Below are 21,121 nucleotides of genomic sequence, written 5' to 3'. Positions count from 1 at the left end.
CAGAAGCCCGAGCTGAGATATCCCAGTTTTCATTAGAAACCTGAAGAGCATATAGAGGATTTTGTTGTGCAAAGGCTTGTACCATCTGTATATGCTATATAAATAAATACCAACTTTTTTTTGTCTAAATAATGATGTACATATACTGAAGATATAGAAACGCATGTTTTATTGAACAAATACAATATTGCTTTAGCTGTCAGGAGCCTAGAAGACAGCAGAAAGCGATGGTACTATTGTCAAGAAAACCCTCCAGCCATCACATTCACTGTTTTCCTGATCAAAACCAAAACACTCCAGCTGGGAAATTTGATACTTTGATGGTATATATTATTATTGAGTAAGGAAGATAACAGAAAGTGTGAACTTAAATATCATATCTTCTTCTATCATTCTCGCTTTGTTCTATTCATCATTTGTTCTGGCAGTAGAAAAAATACGCTGCCTCTTGTCTCCCCCTTTCCAAACACAGCTGCTTATGCTTCTCCTTCAGGAATTTAATTGGCTGATATTGATGAAGACATAACATTGATAGTGTCTGTATACTTTCTCCTGATTTACAGATCTGTGAGATTAAGACTGAGTATTAGGTATGGGCAAATGACAAGGAACTGAAGTTCTGTTGTTTTGACAACGTTATGAACATATCCAACAAGGAATTAAATATTTGAGAATTAATGGGAAGTCGTTGTCAAGCCACTTAAAATGTGTGGTGGGCCACTGATTACTGGGTAGTTGTGAAAAGACTCAGATTCTTTCCTGCTGTAAATTTCCATAGCTGCATTTTCTTCATTTCCCATAAACTACAACAGTTTACACTAGCTGAAGTTCCTCTCTCTAACTGTGGATGCAAATAGCAAATTCTGCAGTGCCTAGTAATTCTGAGTAGTAGCCATGGGAGTAGGATCCTAGAGAAAGCCTTTTCATTTCATTTTGTGCCAAGCGTTTTACCAATGCATAACTGGATACAGTGCCTGCCTGGCACGGCAGGTGTGGAAAAAGGCCTGGGAGCTGGAGAGTGCAGTCTCTGTATGAAGAATAAGACTCACTTTTGAAGTCTTCACCTGCATGGACTAGATTTGCAAAAACATAGGAAAAGGAAGTGTTAGGGACTTCCTAATATGTTCCTAAAGGAAGGGAAGTCCTCCCTACATAGAGGAGTCTGAGGGTGCATCTACATTTGTGTTTCATTTTGGTTAGGAGCTCATTTTTGAAGAGGAATCTCCTGATGGTCTCCATTTAGTGTGCTTTGGTTTGCATCGGAGGATGGTCTTGGAGTGCACTCAGATTCCTGTCCAATGAAACTGAACTGAACACGTGTCCCAGAAATGCACCCAGTGCATTCCAAGCGCTAAAGAGTATTCAGTGCCTGGGACCAGATTAGCGCTAGTCCAAAGTAAACCTCTGAAACATATAGAGTGACGCTGAGCCCTGAGAACAGCTGGTTCACTCTACTGAAGCACTTCTGTGGGCCTGCACTACTAGATGATTTAGATGTATCCTGAGATTGCACAGAAACTTATGTCCTAGTTCAGCAAACAAATAAGCACATGCCTTATGTTAACATTTGCGATGCACAGTGGTTGCTGGTTTAGGTTACTGGTAAGAACCAGAATGAACAGGAGCCGAAGTGAAAAATGCTAGAATTTAGCAGAGAATGACGAGTGGTCAGGGCAGACAGTAATCTGATGCTGAGCACAAGCACCAAGATGGAACATAGACATCGATCAGTTCCTATAAATAACATGGCTGAAAGACTTGAAGTACCTTGAACATAATAGGTAAAACTTTTAAATTATATCCCTGCTCTCAAAAAAAAAAAAAAAAAAGGCGAGAGAGAGAAAGAAAGAAAAATATCGATGAAGCTTCTTAATCCAAGAGGTAACATGATCAAAATGAGTTTCAGGACAGCTCGTCAGGGCACTGCATTCCACGTAGCCCGAGTGTGACAGACAGGAATGAAAGCAGGTCAAGCACCGTAAGGGGAAAGTTCTCACAGAAGTTTGGACCTGGAATTTTGAATTCTTCTTCCAGCAATTTCTGAGTTTAAAAAGAATCAGATTGATTGAGAAAGAATCAGATCAGATTGAGAAAGATTTGGTTTAGTTTTGAGGGAGAAATTACAGCTGCTCAAATACCCCTGTAAAACCACTGTTTTGCCTTCTTTGCCTAGGAGTCCTAAAAGCGAGAGAGTAAGTAGACAGTAAGGTGCAGGGAGACTGATACTCCCTCAGATAAAGATATGCAAAATGAGGTAACTTCTCGAAGTCGAGGAGATGCACCTCTCCTAGTGTGGTCTGTGTGAGATCAGCAGCAATTCCAAACCGCCCTCATCGTCTTAACTGCGTGCTGTAGAGAGCAGTTACTGTCTGAAAACTGCAGCCTGCTGTTGAGTAAGGCAAAACATTTGTCTGTGCGCAGGCTCGGAAACAAAGCTAAAAAATCCTGAAACAAGAAAAATGTAGTCTAGTAGCCTGGCTTTCCCCCCAAACAATACTGCACATACATATACAGCAAAATAGAGCCATTATAGTACTCTGATTTAAATCAAACTCTTGTAACTCATTTACTCTGGAACTTTTTTTAAATTCTGCCCAGCCTGTACTTGTGGGAGCATAACTCAGCTCGCGCACTTAGCTCGCGCACCCCTGCCTGCACACTAGTAGCGCCCCTACAGGCATGCTGATTAATGCGATAGACTTCCTTCGTGAAAAGGACGCGACGTTTGCACAACATGCAAGAATTAGTCCATCCAAATTGTACTTACTCATATTTAATAACATAGAATCACCCATGTACAAGTGAAGACTGCTTGCTGAAAACTGGATTGAAAACTGGTAAAAATTAGTATTTTTATTAGTATTGTTTTTCAAATAAGCAACTGGTGATCCTGTCCCATCTGAAGGGTCAAGAGCATTCTGCTAGCAGATCTATTAGCATCAGAGTTAAAGAAGAGAAACACCAGAAGTATTAGCACTGAATGTCTGCAAATAATGATACTCAATATTGAGATAAAGAGCTTGGTAAGGTTTGAGCACTAAATTGTGCTCAATGTAAGAAACATATTTATTGTTCCTCAATATAAGCAATGTGATTAGAAGAGCATAACCATAGCTTTGGGATGGCTAAGGTATGAGCTGGGGTGTGAACACTGATGAATTTTAAATTCTGTCATTTGAAGCCAATGAACAGTGGCATTACTTCAAATGACTTCTGAAGTAAAACATGGTTTAAATTCTGTCATTAGGTGTGCGTATACAGATATATAACTATTGTGTGCCATCCCGTCAAGTTAAGGAAATCATCAGCTACCTCTACATGCCAATAAGTGAATTGCATTTGAAAGCATAAACAATAGTGGGCTAGAGATATGAATCAGGATGAGATGAACTATCCTAGATTTGCTTGTCCTCTTGTTTTTATAAGTCTGGCCAACCTTTCATAGACTGGTGCACTGGCTCTGAGTTATTTGTAGCAGAAGCCCCACAAGGCAGGAGAAGCATACACTAATGCTTTTCCAGAATATTCTTTTGGTTTGCAGCAACTTCTGCCTCTGGGTTTCCTTGAACTAGAAATGAACTGAAGGACACTTCTGCTGGTTTTAGTTACCTACAAAGAGAATACAGTGAGTTCTGCTTGGGTAACAGAAGTGGTCTCATACTTGCCACAGAATATAAAAGAGGAAGAGAATAATAGAGACAAGGCAAAGCGAGGTAGGAAATTCTTTGGTAATTTTGTTTACAACCATGTTGTCTCTTTCAGAAAGTCTCATAGGCAGCTCTGAAACTCTGGACTACTCATAAGTGATTGTGTCATAACATCTCATAAGTTAAGCAGCAGCTTTAGGATTCCTGATCTCATATCAGGGCATAGAGATGTTCTCCTGTGGTTGATGTAAGCAGTCTTAAAACTCAAACTCTTACTAAACGCTGGATTGTAGCCGGTTGTCACTTCTCTTTGAGCTTGGCATTTTGAACAGGAGCCAAAGAATTTAATCAAGAATGACAAGTTATAAATAATTGAAACAAACTTTGCACGCCTTGTAGAAGGCCAGAAGGATTGCCACTTCAGCCAGGAAAGCCAGTGGAGGATGAAACAGATCTCAATCTGCCCCTCTGCACTTAATCCAAAAATGGCTGGAACAAGGAACTGGGGTGAGATGTGCATGCTCGTGGAAACAAAACAAAACAATTTTAAACCTAAATTACTGAAGCAATTGAAAACAGAAGCTCAATGTTCTGTATTTAGTCTACAGAAATCACTGTTAAGAGAAATAAATATTTCTATAAGGTGAGGAATGCTAAATAAGGCTGATCTTATTTGAAAATCTAAATAAAAAGCATTTGCCAGAGATGAAGAGAGGTAAAATTCAGTGGAGAGGCCACCCTAAGAGAGCCATATCAGTTATCCTGTGGTTGTCCTTTGTCTCCCGAAGTCCATATGTTGTCCAGGAAGCACTAGCTAAGTACAGCTTCCAGGTACCTTTGTAAGCATCAGCAGTGCTGCCTCGTCAGCTGGCTGGAGACATTGTACTAGAACCTGGGGTGTCAGTGGCAAATTGCAGCAGAACACCCCAAGACAATCACAGACATTTGGAAAATATTTGTCCATAGAGTAAAAACACAGGAGTGAACGAATAATTTTGAATTTTCCTGTTAAGAATAGCTCAGGAAACCATATCTGATATACATTTACTGCTGGCCTGAAACGTACATGCTTAAAGTTCCCACTGTCTAATTGGCAGGATTTCTATCCCTTATAGGCGAATGCAAATTGGTTCCCTTTTTCCAGATTGCATCTCATACTATAGCATCTAGATCTCCCGAAGGCAAGAGGCAGCTTCCCATGGAGAAAAGGCAGTTCAAGCGATATTGTTGCAGCAGTTCCAATTTGAAACAGGAAGAAAATCACTGAGCTTATTGTGCCATGCATTTTTTTGAAAGCAAAGCTGTCCTGGTTTTTTGAACTATCACACGCAAAAAAGACCAGATTATTTCCATGTACTTATTTTTGTCATCTGATTTGCTTTGAGAGCATCCCTGATGGGTCTCCACAATTAGCCAACATTCAATTTTTACTGATTCTTTTGAATTATTATTTTAATTGATTTTTTTAAATTGCTTTGGTTTAGAAGGAGGCTTTTAAGTATTAATCAATATAAGCCCATCAAAGTTAATGCAACTGTACATATTTACAGTGGTAAAGGTCTTGTCCCACTGTACCTCTGCCAAAGAGGCAATCTTTTGGGACTTCAGAGAAGAATGAGTAAAGTATCAGTGACAGTTAGGGAAATCACGGGGCTGTGAAGTGTTTTACTGTTTTACATTGCTTTTCTATCAGAGGAAAGAAAGGTGTCTAGAAAGAATTCAGGCCCCAAAATAATAGGCTATGCTGAAACGAGGAGTGAACAGCTGAATAGCAGAAGACCTGAGAGAACAAGGCTGATGCTCCAGTTGGTGGTAGCTGGCTTGTCAGTGCATCCGAAAACTACTTTTAAAAAGAGTGGGTATTGAGGGGAAGACATGCTAGACAGTGAAACATACTGTGCAGAAGATTTTTACCAAAAAAAAATCAATGTCTTTGAACTGTATAGACTAAAATTTACTGAGAAAGCTTTCACTGTGCATGTTATACTCTTTAGTGTGAAAGATGCCTATTGAAGTAGGCTGGAAAGGGTCTAAAAATAAGCTGTAACAAGTTTAAATTTTCTTTCCTCTGCTAACGACACATAAGGTTTCTCTTGCAAAGTTAATGCTGAAGTCTGGTGTTTGTATGAGCTGCTGTGGACATTGCTGGGCTAGAGCAGATGTGAAGGAAACAAATGTTGACCGACAGTGAGACCTTTCATGGGGAAATCCATGTGAATGTTTCCTATGTTTTGGTCTGGTGTTCACAAGTGCAACAAGCAGACCTAGTGCATCCAAGGGACGTGAGAGCTGACAGGAATACACCGAATGAAAACCTGACCACTGCAGGGACCTGCTTTTTCTTAGCAGTAGGATTTAGGAGCCTAAGGATGCTCGTAATGCCTCAAGCTGTCACCATGTCGTCATGTATACGTCGTGGCCACAGTCAGCTCAAAAACCTGAGGTATGTTAATAAGAAATAGCTTACTCATCACCTTAATCCCCAATTGCTGAAGACTTTCTTATCAGTTAGCATAAGGTTCTTTTCCAGAAATATTAAAGTTGTTTGGTTTTTTTACTGTTATACATCTGGTTATTCTCACATAGGTTTTGTTGCCTGTCTTTTTAGCTACCGTAATGCTGGGTTATTGGCTTCAGTATTATCTTATGAGTTCCAGAGGCTAAACATGCATTGTATCAAGTGCTTTTATTTTGTCCTTTTTTATAGATATTGCCTTTCAATTTTCTGTTTCAGTAGCTCACATTTTTTAGAATATTTTTTACTTCTCTTTCTCCAGGAGAGGAAAATCTGAAGTTCTAGGGAAGCTGTTTTTGGAGTTACATTCCCTGAAGTATGAGGAGGATTATCTAAAACCTCATCATTATCTTACAGAATTGCTTTTTTTTTTTTATGACTGACCTGAGGCTGAAAACAGGCAACCGTTGCCAAGTTGCACGTGAGGAAATAGTTTAATCTGTCAGTGAGGCCATTCCTAATTTAATAGGGCACAGTAATTTCCTATTTATTGCTTCATGAAAAACTATGAAACACCTCTTACAGAATTGGTCTTCAAGATAACTTTGTACAAGAGCGAGGAGGATAAAAATCGATAGACGAAGTTATATGTCATAGAAGAAGGTAGGACGGGAGTGCTTTCTTGGTACTGGCTCCATCTTAATGAATCAGTGGATGTTTTTCCTATTAAAAGCTAGCATAGCTGGCCCCGGTAAACATATGGAAGTATTTTGTTTACCTTTTTCGTACAGGATGAAGCCTGCACATAGGTCTTTAATGCAGAAAGTCTGTTGTTTTAGAACAATCCAGCAACTTTCTGGAAATGTAGCTATTCTAGTAAATACATGAATAGCACAGGAATAGTGGTATTAATCGTACTAGCTTAGCAGTGACAGACAGGGGAATACGCATTTGACCTTTCAGAAGAATTTGCTTGCAGTATATTCAAACCTTTCTCACATTTGCTTTTCCTTAGCAATTGAGGGTTTTTTTGCATAAGTGTTCACAGAATTGTTTGAGTTTTCCAGATCTCTTCAGTAGTATTGTGTCCTGGCGACTATATTTTAAATGCAGTGCTTTTGCTAACAGGGTCACCCAGTCATGGAGCAGAAGGTATACCAAAAGGCCTAACTAAGCATAACTGCCCAGTTGGTGAATACACTTAACTGATTTTTAAGTATTTTATTTTAATAGATTCAAATGATATAATTTGTATTATTAAAATCTTCCCATTGTTACTGCATAAAAAGGAAAAGAGGGGAAGTTTATTGAATGAGGTATTCTTGTGAAATATTCACTCCACTTGAATTATAAATAAATGTATCTGAGACTTTCAGTGCATACAGAGGTCATTGTCTGTTTACAAGAAAGCTGTAAGAGGTCTCTAACAGAGGAAGAAATGTGATGTTAATATAACTGTCGAGACTCATGCAGCTAAACACAAAAGATGCCCAGGCCTAGTAAAAAAGGAAAAAGAAGAACAAAACATAAATGGGTTTTTAAAAATCTAGGAATTTGTTTAAAAACTTCCTAAAACTGCCTAAATGTGGAATGATGGATATTCTTCCATGCTGTCATATTTATAATTTAAGGCTTTCTTATGCGTTGCCTGCCTTGCAATTTCTTCCTGAGAGAAAAGTTCAAAGGAGACAAAGCTAGTCAAGCAAAATACAGTACTGCCAAGGGAAGGGCTGGTGCTGGATAGCGTAGCCAAGCTAGAGAAGTGCTAATATTCAGACATTTTTCACCTCTCTCAGAATGTCGGGGGAGTTTTCAGTTGCTGTCCCATGTTACTTACCCTAATCACGTCAGTAAAAATGGTTTATCTGCAGTGTATGAGCTTGCAGGGCTACTTCTTGCAGTGATTAATGGTGAGTAACCGATTCCCTTTCCCTCCCTGTTGCTCGCTAAGCGGCTGAGGCAGTCGAGAGTCAGTACGTTCCTGCAGGGCCACGGCTCAGGAAATAGCCACACAGCTTTGGGCCCTTCAGGCTCAGAAAGGCTGTCTACAAGACTGTGAGGTGATTTAAAAAATTCAGTTCTGGTATTTAAGATTTTTTGATTTTATGAAGCCTACAACTGTCTGTACAGGCAACCTACTTTCTCTGATTATGCAGCTGGAGAGTTTTCAAAATTGTATTCTGGCTGTATAATGTTGTTCCTCCTTTACTTTTGAACAGTAGTGCTTGTAACACTCTCTAGATATTTAATGAGAGCTCATTATTACTTATGGATACCAGCAATTTAGGAACTTGTTGTTAACATCTGTAAAGAGGTGGCTGATACAGAGAATTTTCCTAGGTATTATTTTCTCCTGTGATGTTGCTCTTAACATGAATTACTTGGGTATGTTTAATGCACAGGTTTGGATTTGCATTAATTTTGAAGGGATTGCCCTGCATTGGCAAAGCATCCAAACAAAGTTAGACTAGATGTATACAATAAATGGGTTTCCAGTTACATCTATATTTTTGCTTAATGATCTCCATTTTAATAGAGTGCTGTGGTAAGTAATGCAACTTAAATATTTAAATTAGAAAGTAAACTGGTCTTCCTTGGCTCATTTCTTAAATGTGCTTTCATCTCCTAGTTGCTTCAGCTCAGATAGTTTAGCTCCATATAGAACTTGGAGGGACGTTTTCCATTTTGGTGAAAAAATATGTTTTGTTGCAATGAGAGGGGGCAGTAGGAAATGGAAATGTACTGGAGTAGCTCATCTGTCTCTTAGCAGGATTTCTCTCGTGTAACATATGAGGTTGTCAAATCCCCTGTCATCCTTTGGGCTAAAGCAGTTAATACTTGAGTCTAGACCTATTAAGATGATCGGGGGTACATTGGATTTCACAGTGCGGTGGTGTGAATCTAGAGAGGGGGGCAGATATTTCCGAGGATGCCCAGAGGGTATGTGAAAGGAAGAAGATGAATAAAGATATCAATATGTTGTTGTCAAGCCAAAGCCCCTTAGCATGTGCTCATTGAAACTTCACAGAAAAATGGCTTTCTAAAGAAGCTGGTGTTAACATTGTCTAACTTGATGAAGCCAGAGCATCTCTGTAACCTGCAGGGTAGTGAGTCTGTGGTAAATAAGTATAGTACTGATGGTTTACTTTTCTCCTTTTGGTCATTGGATTATCAGCAGGTATTTATTCAGGTTTGTGAGAGTGCATTGATCACCTCTAGTAACAAGCTAATCAGAAATGCAGCTACAGCAAAATTCTGAGACAACCAGCGCAGGTCGGTTAACTTTACTTTGCTCACAGTATACCTCTCATCAAGCAAAAATAATTTAAAGTTCATCAGCACCACCATATTATACTAGTACAGCATTTTATTTTACGTATTATTGTCTAAGTTTTCAGTAGCCAATTAAAATTGTGAGAACATATTTTTAGTCTTCGCGTGAGTCAAGGCAGGGAAAAAAAAGACATGAGTGCAAAAACTTGCAAGTGGTTGAGCTGTCAGACATTCCTGAGGTTTTCTCTTCACTATTAGCAGAAACAAATATGTTATCAGGCATTATAATACCTCTTTAGTTAGTCCTGGCAAAAGAAATCTAACTTTATTTTCTTTGTTGGAACAAAGGGAGACTAAAAATCATATCTAGTGGCAATATTAATCTTGTTTGTATGCCACAGATAAAAATAGACTCCCATTCATGTTGGTGTAGTTATGCACAGAGTGGATTGGGAAAATGCTTTGTTTTCCTTTGCATTTGTTTAATGAATATTTCTGGTGAATACAGAGAAGATACATACTTTCACTGGAAATCAGTGACTAAATTGCTGAATATTGTCGACAAACCTTTAAAAATATCTATGGTTTCAGGATTGTTTTAGCATTACTTTAAAAAGAAACATTCTTCAAATATTGATTAAAGCCCTCTGCCTTGGTATTCCTGTTGCAAAAACAAATTGGGAAATACAAATAAAATCGTGGAAAAACATTGTTTAAAAAGGGTTGCTGGAACTATATCCGTAATCTGGAATTCACAGAATGTAACATTTCTCTTGAATTATTACAAAATCTTTACTTGCAGAGATGGTGATGACATCTTTCAGATCTCTACCTATTTCTGTCTTTGCTTTTAATCTAACTTAGTTCCTCTAGAGCCTTTTAATGTGCTTATTTTCTTGTAGATTATAAGATATCGCTGGAATACAATGGTGCCAAAGGGGTGTTTCATCTGGCCAAAAGTAGTTGTCCAAAGTGAGCTAGTGTCTAGATTCCTTTTATAGTCAATAAGTACAGCAGGAGTATGGTTCACCTCATTCAGAAGTAGACATCTAAAATAGGTTAGATGAACTGATCCTTTAAAACGTGCAGGTATTTCCAAGTTGGGCTGTAAAAAGATCCCGGAGTGATTATCTCAACTGTAGATGTCTTCATGGGACATGTCTAAAGCTAAGTGAAATGAATCTTAACCCTGCTGGCAAGTGATAACTGTGTTATCTTCCTCTATAAAACTCTCTCAATATGAAATTCGTCCTATATGTGGATGGTCAGAACAAGCATTTGAGGGTGTATTAAAGTGCAGAGGTTTATTTCTGGCCTTTTACTAGAGTATGAATTTCATTCCCTCTATCTTTTGGGTGGTTGTTGCAAAACCTGGAAAAGGTTAATCCCTGTATCTTAAGGTTGTAATTCCTTTAAGAACTTATTTTTCAACTTTGAAAAGAAATCAGAACTATGGTAGTGTATTTATGGGTAATGCATTCTTGTTATCCAAAAAACATGAGGTACTTTTTGGTTTCATTCTGTATTTTATCCTGCAAAGATATACAATTCTAATATTTTCCATGAAAAATCAGATCTCATATGATGAAAGTAATTATTTTAATTTGTACTTTTCCTTCATTATGCTGCCATCCCATTTAAAATGCTAAAGATTTTTAATGGCATAAATTACGTGGCATGTATTGTATAAGAGGAGCAGTAAAAATATCAAGTTGCGGTGGGATTTAGAGTTTTTCATTTTCAAGAACTGATTATATAAACTTCAAAAGCGTGGCTGAACAGTCTTCATTAGTATAGCTAAGCAGTCTGAACTTAGGCAACAGACTGTGATTCTTAAATGTTTTTCATCAGTTTAGGACTGTTAGTGGTTTTTAACTCCTTTCTTTTGGCATCCATCTGTCAGTGACACTCTCCTTCTGGCTAGACATACTAAGGCACTATGATCATTTCAGTATATGCTAGGACAGAGGGAGGGATTGACCAATGAATATCTATTTTTGTAGTATCCTTCACATCCTTGGTGCTTCTGATGGCTTTTATGTCATATGCCAAAGGCATATGCATCTTGGGTACTATAATGCAAGGATTATGGGAGTAAAGGGGAGGAACTGAAAGTTTTTAATCATATTATTGAAATGATATAGATAGTTACAAAGAATGGCATGAACTGTGCAAGAGAAAAGACAGAGGTAGTTTTGCCTTGTATGTCAAAGAATTTTTGAAAGCAAAGAAAATTTAGGAGAGAAACTGAAGCTATGAGGAAAAATGGATATAAGGATTAATTATAAAAATACATATAGTACACACTGATGAGCAGAAGGTAGCAAAAGATAGACCCAGAGACTTTCACGAGTGATACTCTCTGAGTACCTTCCATTTCTAGTGACAAAAAAAAGGCCGATGGGGCTGGCAGTGCTGTTGTGTGGTAATGTGGGTCATGAACTACCCACCCATCTGTTGGAAAGGAATCCAGTAAGAAACAGATGGCCCAATATCTGCTTAAAATGTTTTGCAGCTTTCAGATTTGCAAGAGTGAAGAAGCAATTAAAGGGAGGCTTATGGATTGCACCGTGAGCATCAGAGACGGACAGGTGAAAATGCAAAAGTGAAGGGTGGGCTGCTTTATAAAGTTTATGAAATGTGGAAGTTTCTGATACAGAGGAAAACAGAGAGAAGAACAGATTAAAAATACTGGACTTAAAGAAGGGATACTTAAATGCCTTAGTATATTGGTATGTAAGAGCCTGTGTCTGTGCAAGAGAAAACAAATGGAAGAGAATTGGCAGTACCTTAGAGAACTGCTAGGAAGGTCACGGACACCAACTGTCCAAACGTGAAGGTTAGTTAAATCATGAACTCTTCAAGTACTCAAAAATCAAGAAAGAATTGTTCAGAAATTGGAAACTAGGTCAAATTACTAAGGATGACTATTTAAGAGTAACACAGGTATATAGGTAAAATACGAGAAAGGCCAAGAAGAACCAGCTGGAAAGGAGCATGAAATATGGCAAGAAAATACCCCGTGTGTGTCAGTAACCAAGAAGTGAGTTATTTCACTGCTTAGCAGGGAAGAAGAAGCAGTAGCAGATACTGCCAAAGGGGCTGAATACTACTTTTTGCCTTGCTTTTCACTAAAAGGTTGTTTTAACCATATGATCACAACTAGTATGAAAGATGTCATGATAGAAGACCTGCAGATCAGATCGTGATCTATCTGGTACATATTTTCCGAATAGGTAGGCCTGCAGACCTTTTCTTTAGAGCACTTAGAGAACCAGTTAAAAATCTTGGAGCCATTTGGGATTGCTTGGAAATTTAGGAAGGATGAGTGAGGCTCCAGAAGCCACATGTAAAACTCTAGGGGAACTGTAATTGAAGAGTAGTTATTAATGGCTTTGTTGAGCAGGACTGATGTATCAAGGGGCCTTTCAGGCTATCTGTCTGGGGTTTGGGACTGCTGGTACATTTATTAAGTTTGTACATGACACCAGCTGAGGAAGAGCTTCAAAACCATTGCAAGACTGATTTGTTCTTTAGAATAACAAGCTAGAGAAATGCTCTAAAGTAAAGAAGATGATAAAATTAAATTCAGGCAAGTGAAAAGTTGTCTTCTGTGGCAGGAATACTATTTAAGTACAAGAGTGACAGATCTGTAGATGAAGATCAGGCCTGTACTGGATCACAAGCTGAGCACAAGTCAGCAGTGTCATACTGCTGTGATAAGGACAGGCATCACAGTGGGAAGCACAAAAAGGTGCCTAAATAAAAAGCAGATGAAGGATCTCTTTCACACTAATGACAATAGCAAGGCCGTAGTTAAAACATTGACTCCCCTGCAGTCACCACCTTTGAAGAAAGACGTGAACGAAGTAGAATGAAACTATAGGAAGAAAGGTATTTTTTGTTCATTAAAGTAAAACCAAAAAAGTTGACAAAGCTAACATTAGGCTGCCAAAAATGTTAAAAAATGTAAGGAAGTATAAGGAAACATAAATAATCATATAAATAAATACAAACCAAACGAAACCTGAAAAAATGAGGAAAGGAAATGTAATTGTTCGTCTTTGAAGGAAGAACACCCCGAACCCCAAAAGACTTGGAAATGTTATCAACGTAACAAAATACCATAAGTGTTATTGCAGTTCTTGATATCGCAAAACAAAGAGAGAACCTAGAATTGAACAACAGTCTGATAGTAACAGGTGGAAACCTAGTGAAATCTTCTTAAATGAGCGATTTCACCAGTCTTTTTTCACATCTTTGCAAAGGATTCCTGATGTGCATGGAATAAATTGACAGAAATCTATTCTTGCAACAGGGGAGGGATGAAATTCTTTCTCACTTGATCAGGTACAGAATAGCCAAATGATTTGACCTTTTTCCCGGGGAGCTCCTGGATAGCAAACAAAGCAATCGATGCGGCTCCTGTTTCCGGATATATAATATTTGAATGTCTTACTCTTCCCTTCCTCTGGCTAGAAGGAGAAGTATTTAAACAGGAAGCTGTTGGGGGCCCTCCAGAAAGATGGTAATTCTCAATGGATCCGCATAGTTTCTGAAAGCTGTTTTGCAAATTGTCTAGTTTCAGGGAACTCACTTAAAAGCTTGCTCCAGTCCCCGTGGCTGCCTTTTAATGCGAGGAGCAGAGCTAGCCTTTTTAGTGACTCTGCAACTCAAGTGGAAGCTCTAGCACCCAGACTCCTAAAGCCGTTCAAAGGTTTGTAATCACAGGGACTCGTGTTCTGCAGTTCCTGGTTCAGAACGTACTGCATGCGTAGGAAGTTACCTAAAAGCACAAGGAGCCACATCCTGCCAGAAGCAAAGGGGACTTTTTGCTGACATTAAGGGACACGTTTTGTTAGGTCTGTTCCACTCTGCTGGGTAATCGTTCCTCTCTTCCCTTTCTGACTTAGCATGTTCTTCCCCTAAAATGCAGATATTTTCCTGAGCTTTGATGTCCTATCAGGTGACACCTGTATATGCTGGTTACTCGTACCAGTAGCTATGCTGATAGGTACTTGACAAAAATATTTTTTCGCACCAGACTAATATCCTGCAAATTAAAAAATTAATTCTAGTGTTACCAGAATGTGGATGCGAGAAAGGCGAACCCTTCCTGAATTCCCAGGCTCAGAGTGAGTTTACCGAGCCAAACTAATTCCTAGCTTAACTTCACAGGTGAGTTCCAGGGCTTACCTGAAAATGAAGGTCCAGCTACTCTACAAGTGTGTGCACGTGAGATATGCAGCTCTTGCGACAGAAGAGCTTTATATTCAATATACGCGCGAGAATCCATGTATGTTTACACAAACGTTTTTGCAAACCGTTAGTTTCAAATCACGGCGATTACTACCAGCTGTTACTCCGAGCCAGTGCAGCGGATGTGTCAGCGCGGAGGTGCTGCTGTTCTGCACGTAACGGCCGCGTGGGAGGGGGGAGCGGCAGAAGCGCACAAAAGGATCCTGATTCATTCGCCTCCCATGTGCCTGCCCTGCCGCTCGCGCGGGTCAGAGGGCCCTGGCTGTGCCCGTCTCGCAGCAGATCAGCTTGACTGCAGATAGGGCTGTTTATTCAACTTACAGAAATTAGTACTTTCTTTTTTTTCCCATCGTTTCTGTGCGGCGCAAGATGATAACTGCCGTTCTCATTTAGAGCGGTGATCTTTGGAGAAGCTTTCGGCAGCGCTGCCTGTCTTTAAAGACCGTGTAATTACAGATTAGCATCTGTCAGAAAGGAGCATGTTTAGACTGTGTTTGGGATGCGTGATGTTGGTAACCTAATGTCTCAAAATTGTTCTTCCTGTCAGCTCTGGATAGAGCCTTTTCATTTGGCAAAGAATATGTTTTTAAATTGAATTGCGCTTTTGGGGAGAGAACTTGGAGGCCGGAAGAATAAATTTAACTTGCAGGAAAAATTAGGAAGTTTAGCCTAACCTTGAAAATAGGTGGTTCTGGGGCTCTTCAGACCTTTGAGTGTCCTGGGACCAGCCTCTCTGTGGACGCCGCTGGCTGGAGGCACGAGGAGGTTTGCAGCAGGGGAACGCTGCCGGGCCGCGCAGGCGAGCGGGGCCCCTGCTTTGGCAGTCGGGGGGGCTGAGTAAGGCCTGTCCCCTTTCAAAAGCAGAACAAAAGCCAGGCTCAAGCCCAAAGCTTTCACGTCTCCTGTTTGTTAGGTTCTTTAGAATCTTTTCATTACAAAACCCCCCAAAGATACTCTGTTATCAAAATTAAATTGCGTTTGATTGTCGACAGATTAAATCCTGAGGGAGAAGCACCGCCTGAAAGGAGCCCTCTTAAAGCACTGTAATGGCTATATACCCTATTTTGTGCTGACTTTACCTATAATAAGTCAAATGACTTCCTTTATTGTTGTGTCTAGCAAATGTTTCATGTACAGAATGCTGCCTTTATATTGTTTTTTTAATTTACTTCGGTTTTATCTCTTAACACTTTAGAGCCCTTGCCCCAGGAAACATATCCTGCTCACAATTATTTGGCTGGCAGACTGGCAGATGCAAGTGTTTTGCCACGGGAGGATGACCAAATTACACTTGTATGTATTTATTGCCCATCATTTTTCAGTATAGCTGAAATATAGACAGAAAGTGAATAAAAGACGTCTTCTGTAAGAATACTAGTGAAGACTTCAGAATTAAAATAGCATTGTTGGCAACTGTCTTTTCCAGAAAACTATTTTAAGAGTGAGTTAGCGACTGATAATTAGATATTGAAATGCACCCAGTTTCACATTTCAGTGCTCCTTTCCAATTAGAATGGCATTAGAGTGAAAGTGTAGCTATATAATTGTATGAAGAATAGATCCAATTTTCTCAGTGTCACTGCAATATCACCTTTCAGTAGTAACGGCACTGAATGATTACGCATATCATTTAGTAATAGTATTTTATCCATTTCACAGAGAGAGATGATTTTTTTTAGAGCGGACATGTGATCAGATTGTAAATGAGCATATTGCAAGGAGGCCGTGCTACACACAAATATGTCAGCGTTAATGTTACTGCATCCTGAGCTGTTCTGAATAACGTGGCATCGTGTTTGCTAACATTCGGCGTTTACGGGCAGGGTACATCTTAACCGTCTCTTTAATGATCAAAAAAAGCAATTGCGAAAACCTCTTAACCGTGAGTTAAGGGAAGAGGTCTTTACAATATCTTTTCGGTCTGCTACTGTACGTAACTACAAAATGGACTCTGAGCCAGGTTTGGGATTAGAGACTGCCGTTAGCCTTGCTGGCTGGCAGGCGTTTTGTATGCATCCTTCCTTTGTGGTCCCTATCGTTCGATCTCGCTGCACAGCAAAGCGGGCTGCAATCCGGATAAGCCCGGTGAGAAGGTAGCGCTCTGGAGCTCAAATCAATCGTGCCAAATGCTACCGGAAATATTTCTTATAGGTTATGGTTGGAAATTTATCCAGTAATCGGCATTTAAATAGCAGCTGCTAGAAGCAGAATGTATAGGAATCAGCATAGCGTCTTTAGGCCTCAAGTTATGTCCCTTAGGACTGTAGGAAAGCACAGGCCTCTTTACTTTAACACCGTAAATATTAACGCAGCAATGTCTTGTACGATTGAAGCTACATTATAAAAGGAAACAGAGGCACCTGAGTGGGTTAAATTTGATACACCGTATTTGTTTGGGGGCATTTCCAAGATTTGGACAGTCAGGAATGTTTCGCTTTAACAGCTGATGCAAAAGCATTTTGACGTTTAACCTCGTGTCTAACCTTTTAGCTAAGAGTTTTTCACATTACTGTGACACTTGTTGCTCTTCCTGGTCTCACCTACTTCTCATGTCTTTCTTTTAAAGGAATAGTTTTGCTTGGGGTAGAAACAGTCTCTCATTGCGTGTGTTCGTTCCTGGCGTTACCGTGGGCCATCTTACTACGTCCCATCTCGGCGTTAATTCTTACCCTCGTGTTGGCTCTCTCATACTACCCAGGTAAGTCAGGGACGAAGATCACTGTAGCCCCAAATTCCTAAAACAACTCTTTGGCCAGGGTTGCTCATGCTTTATTCATTAAAACCTCCTTAACTTTATAGTATCCTGTGCTTTCAGTGCAAAACGAATGGACCGTCACTGGTGGTGCTTTGATATCCTAAAAGAAATTTTAAATTACAAAAATTTGGAAGATTTACAGTTTTAAGCAAGGACTTTAAAAAGTGGCTATTGCAGCTGTGTCTGGTGGGTTGTTTTGAAGGGCCCAAGTGTACCTACTGCATCATCCGTTGTTTCTCTTCGGAAAAGTAGAATATGCCTGTAAAATGTGTCTCTTTATGTGCTGCAATTATGAATGCAATAAACCAGGATGGTTCTGAAAGATATATTGACAAAATAATAGTCTGTACTTTTTGAGAAACTGAAATACTTACAAGGAAATAATTTTTGTCTCTAGGGTAGAAAGATATATCACAAATGATAAAATTAGGAGAGAAAAGAATATTAGATATGTGTTTATAGCATATGTTTTAAAAATCCAAGGGATTCAAATTAAAATTGACACTCCATTTTTAATTACTGTTGCTGTTGGTTCTTTACATAATAGCAGGCTGAGGGCAAAGGATGAATTATCTAATCTGGATGAATTTGCCATCTTTTCTATTGTTTAATGGTGATTTGCCTTTTTTGGAATTATGATCATTATGAAGACAAATATAATGTAAGAAATTGGAAATTGCAGCAGGGTTCTGACATCATTAATGTTTAGTTTGCTTTTCATACTGAGAAATAAAACATTTTCAAAGAACAGTATATTCAAAAGCTGCTATAAATTCCAAAAGAAAATATTTTGATGCATGGAAATCTTCCATGTTGGTGTCAAACAGAAGCCTGACATATGTCTTTGCTAAATTCATATTAAATACCACAGAGTGACATAGCTCACTTTTTTTTTTTTCCCCCAACACTAATGGGTGCCTTTTAGAGATTGCTTTTGTTTGTGGAAATGAAGTTCCAGTTTGTTGCAATCAGTGCAACCCTGCTACTTCCAGCAGCATTTGGCTCCTTGGAAATGCTGCGTCAGAAGCAAGGGCTGCAAAGCGTGTCGTTGTGTTGCTGCCAAAAGTAATTCTTGTACTTATCATTCCAGACATCCTTGAACTTAGCAGCAAAAAGCACAGATGGCCAGTGAAGGGGACTGACTGACTTGAACAAATTGAAACCTCGTAGACTATCTGTCGATTTGGTTCTGATTTTTTTGAGTTCCATGGCCACATTTTTGTCGTTTGTGATGGCAATGGGAAAAGCAAACAGGCTAAAATATTCTGACTGATGTATTGTGGGCCACCAGAGCGGCGGAGTTTATAGTACATAAATGGTCCTTTATGTAGCCAGGGATTTTCCGGGATAAAGCGTAGGTGTGGGTGTGTTATCGTGCTTCGCACACTGCTTGCGGTTGTTTGCCAGCGTTAATTTGGGCTTGCAAATTCTATTCATCAGTGTTTCCCCCCGGCGGAGCCTATCCAGTGTGCTCCACCTTAATGTATTCTAGACATCTGCATTCCAATAATTTATTCATAGGCTGAAATCTCTAATCCTGGTTTGGGGTGCAGAAATGTTTACTTGGTCACTTATACGCTGTTAATCTGGGACGGTGACAGGCAGGTCACCCGACGCTGTCCTTTTTCATGCAACTTTTTGCACAATGGATTGTTAGTCATTCTATCAGAGAGCCAGAGGTAGCAGTCTGTGTGGATGTATTAAGAATCACCTAATGGACAGAAAGTACCTGCTCCGACACATTAATTCCCTTCCCTGTCAGCCTGCATCATCGTAGAGTGTGCATGATGGGAGGCAAGGTCCCATCGCACTATGGCACCTGCTGCTTTTCCATCTGCCGAGCGCAATAGCTTCTTTGATTGCCCATTTTTCAGCCTAATGGCTTTATTCCTTTTCTCTTTGTAAAGTTTTTACATTTTTTATTGTTATTTCAATAGGCGTGGATTGCAGGGCTTTTTTTAATGTCCTCCTCTCCACTGGGCACTTAAAGCGTTGATAAAAGAATAACTAATACAATAATATTGCAAACCCATGCCCAAATTCTGCTTGCCCCAAGTGTTGTGTTTCATAATTTATTCTGATAAAGTTGTCATGGTGATAACATCTCCTGAGAATAAATTTGCCATGTGCCTGGCTGATTACAAGAAACAGCTCAGATGGTACATAAACTGGTAAATATTGAACCCATGGGCAATAAAACTAGCCATATTTTCTCCACTTATTTATTTATTTATTGCAGCTCTGGTCAGCTTGATTATGGAAAAAGTGTGACAGTTCATTTTTTACTTTACGTACGCTTGGATTTACGAGCACAGGAGATGGGTTTTTGTTGTTTTTAGAATCCAGTGAAATAAATGTTGGCTGAGTTCCCCGAAATGGCCTTTGAATTCTGTCTAAAGCTGTTGATTTGGCTGGATTAGTCAAAGCAGCAGATCATTATTACATATCGAACATCTGTCAAAAATAGAACTTGCAATTAGCAGATACATCCTCTGTAAATTGTGGCTTCAGATTTTGTGTCAGAGAAGTACCTTTGTGATTCCTGGCAAATGCTGACTTCATTTATTTAAAATATGTAGGTAAAAGTTGTACTTTTAAATATATTTCTTTTCCATCAAGGAGGAAGCAGAATAATATAATTCTTATTCCAAACACTGATCATGTTAAAATCAAAGTATGCAAGTGTACTCCTTGGAGATGCTGTGTAAAAAAATCCTTCAGTGCTGAAGTTCTAAATTATACACTCAAAAAAGGAAATTGAAGATTCTGCTGTGGTTTTTCATACATTTATTGTGCAGTATAATCTTTACTCTGTGTTTGAGATATACCAGGTAGTAACCTGCAGGTTTTTTGCAAATAAGCACTATTAGTAACTAGCCATATTTCGGTTCTTCCTTTTGCATAATAATTCCTAATAATTTCTGCTGATGTAAGAGACTACTTAGAAAGGCACTAACTACATTTAAGTATTCTGGTTTTGGAGGTGGGGGGCTTTTGTATCTGACTCCCGCTGGAGTTTTTGAAAAGGTTTCCCACTTCTGACTCTATATACAGGATTCTTCAAATAGTTCTGAAGAACTTAGTGAAGGAGCTCTCAGTAGTGCCCTTTAAACACCTGGGAAAAACCTGTCCTTACATACAGAATTTTGAGCCCTGAAACGTGTATTTGGATAGCATATGTAAATGGACTGGGCATTGGTTAGTTCAGTTTGGAACAAGATACACAAGGACTTAGCCAAAGCACCGAACAGTGCCGTGGGACTGGTGGAGAGTCCCCGGGCAGCCTGGAAGCTCTGTCAGCAGAATGTTTTAGGCAGTGTAGCGTGCGCCGAGAAGAGGACTGCTGGCAGCGTCCGGAGAAACTGGTGGGGTTGCAGGTGGTAAGGAGATGCTTCTGAGGAGGCTTTTGAACAGGAACACACCATTTTCTGCTTTGGCAGGAACATACAATCACTAATGGTGCTGGGAAAGTGGGTTTCTCCAGAACACACCTGATGCTAGACACAGAGCCAGGCCTACTGGCTCCTTTTCATATGCATTGAGCAAAACAGAGCAGACTGGCAATTTTTCCAGGCAAGCTCTGGCTGGCAGGCAGCAGCAGGGATGCCAAAGACATTGCACTGAAGTCTTTCAAGGTCATGGCAATATGAGCACAGACTGTAGTGTCTTGTGATGGACACCTGCGAGGGGCAGCAGCTTCCAGTTTCTAGTGGCTCCTGATTCCAGATCCAG

General features: G+C 39.5%; 1 protein-coding gene across 15 annotated transcripts in view; it reads left to right on the top strand.

Annotated features, from left to right (window-relative positions):
- SEMA6D (semaphorin 6D) overlaps positions 1–21,121 on the top strand; it is a 606,315-nt gene that overhangs the window by 143,339 nt on the left and 441,855 nt on the right. The window contains exon 1 of one of the 15 annotated variants that reach the window (XM_064517341.1): positions 17,210–17,332. The exons of the other annotated variants lie outside the window; for them this stretch is intronic. The gene's annotated coding sequence lies outside the window, so the exon portion shown is untranslated. Of the gene's footprint in view, positions 1–17,209; positions 17,333–21,121 lie in introns of those variants that run through there. 15 annotated transcript variants of the gene reach the window in all.

Source organism: Dromaius novaehollandiae, chromosome 10 (genome assembly GCF_036370855.1).
Source record: "Dromaius novaehollandiae isolate bDroNov1 chromosome 10, bDroNov1.hap1, whole genome shotgun sequence".
Taxonomy (NCBI): Eukaryota; Metazoa; Chordata; class Aves; order Casuariiformes; family Dromaiidae; genus Dromaius; species Dromaius novaehollandiae.
The sequence above is the reverse complement of the archived record's forward strand: the minus strand, read 5'-3'. Positions and strand labels throughout refer to the sequence as shown.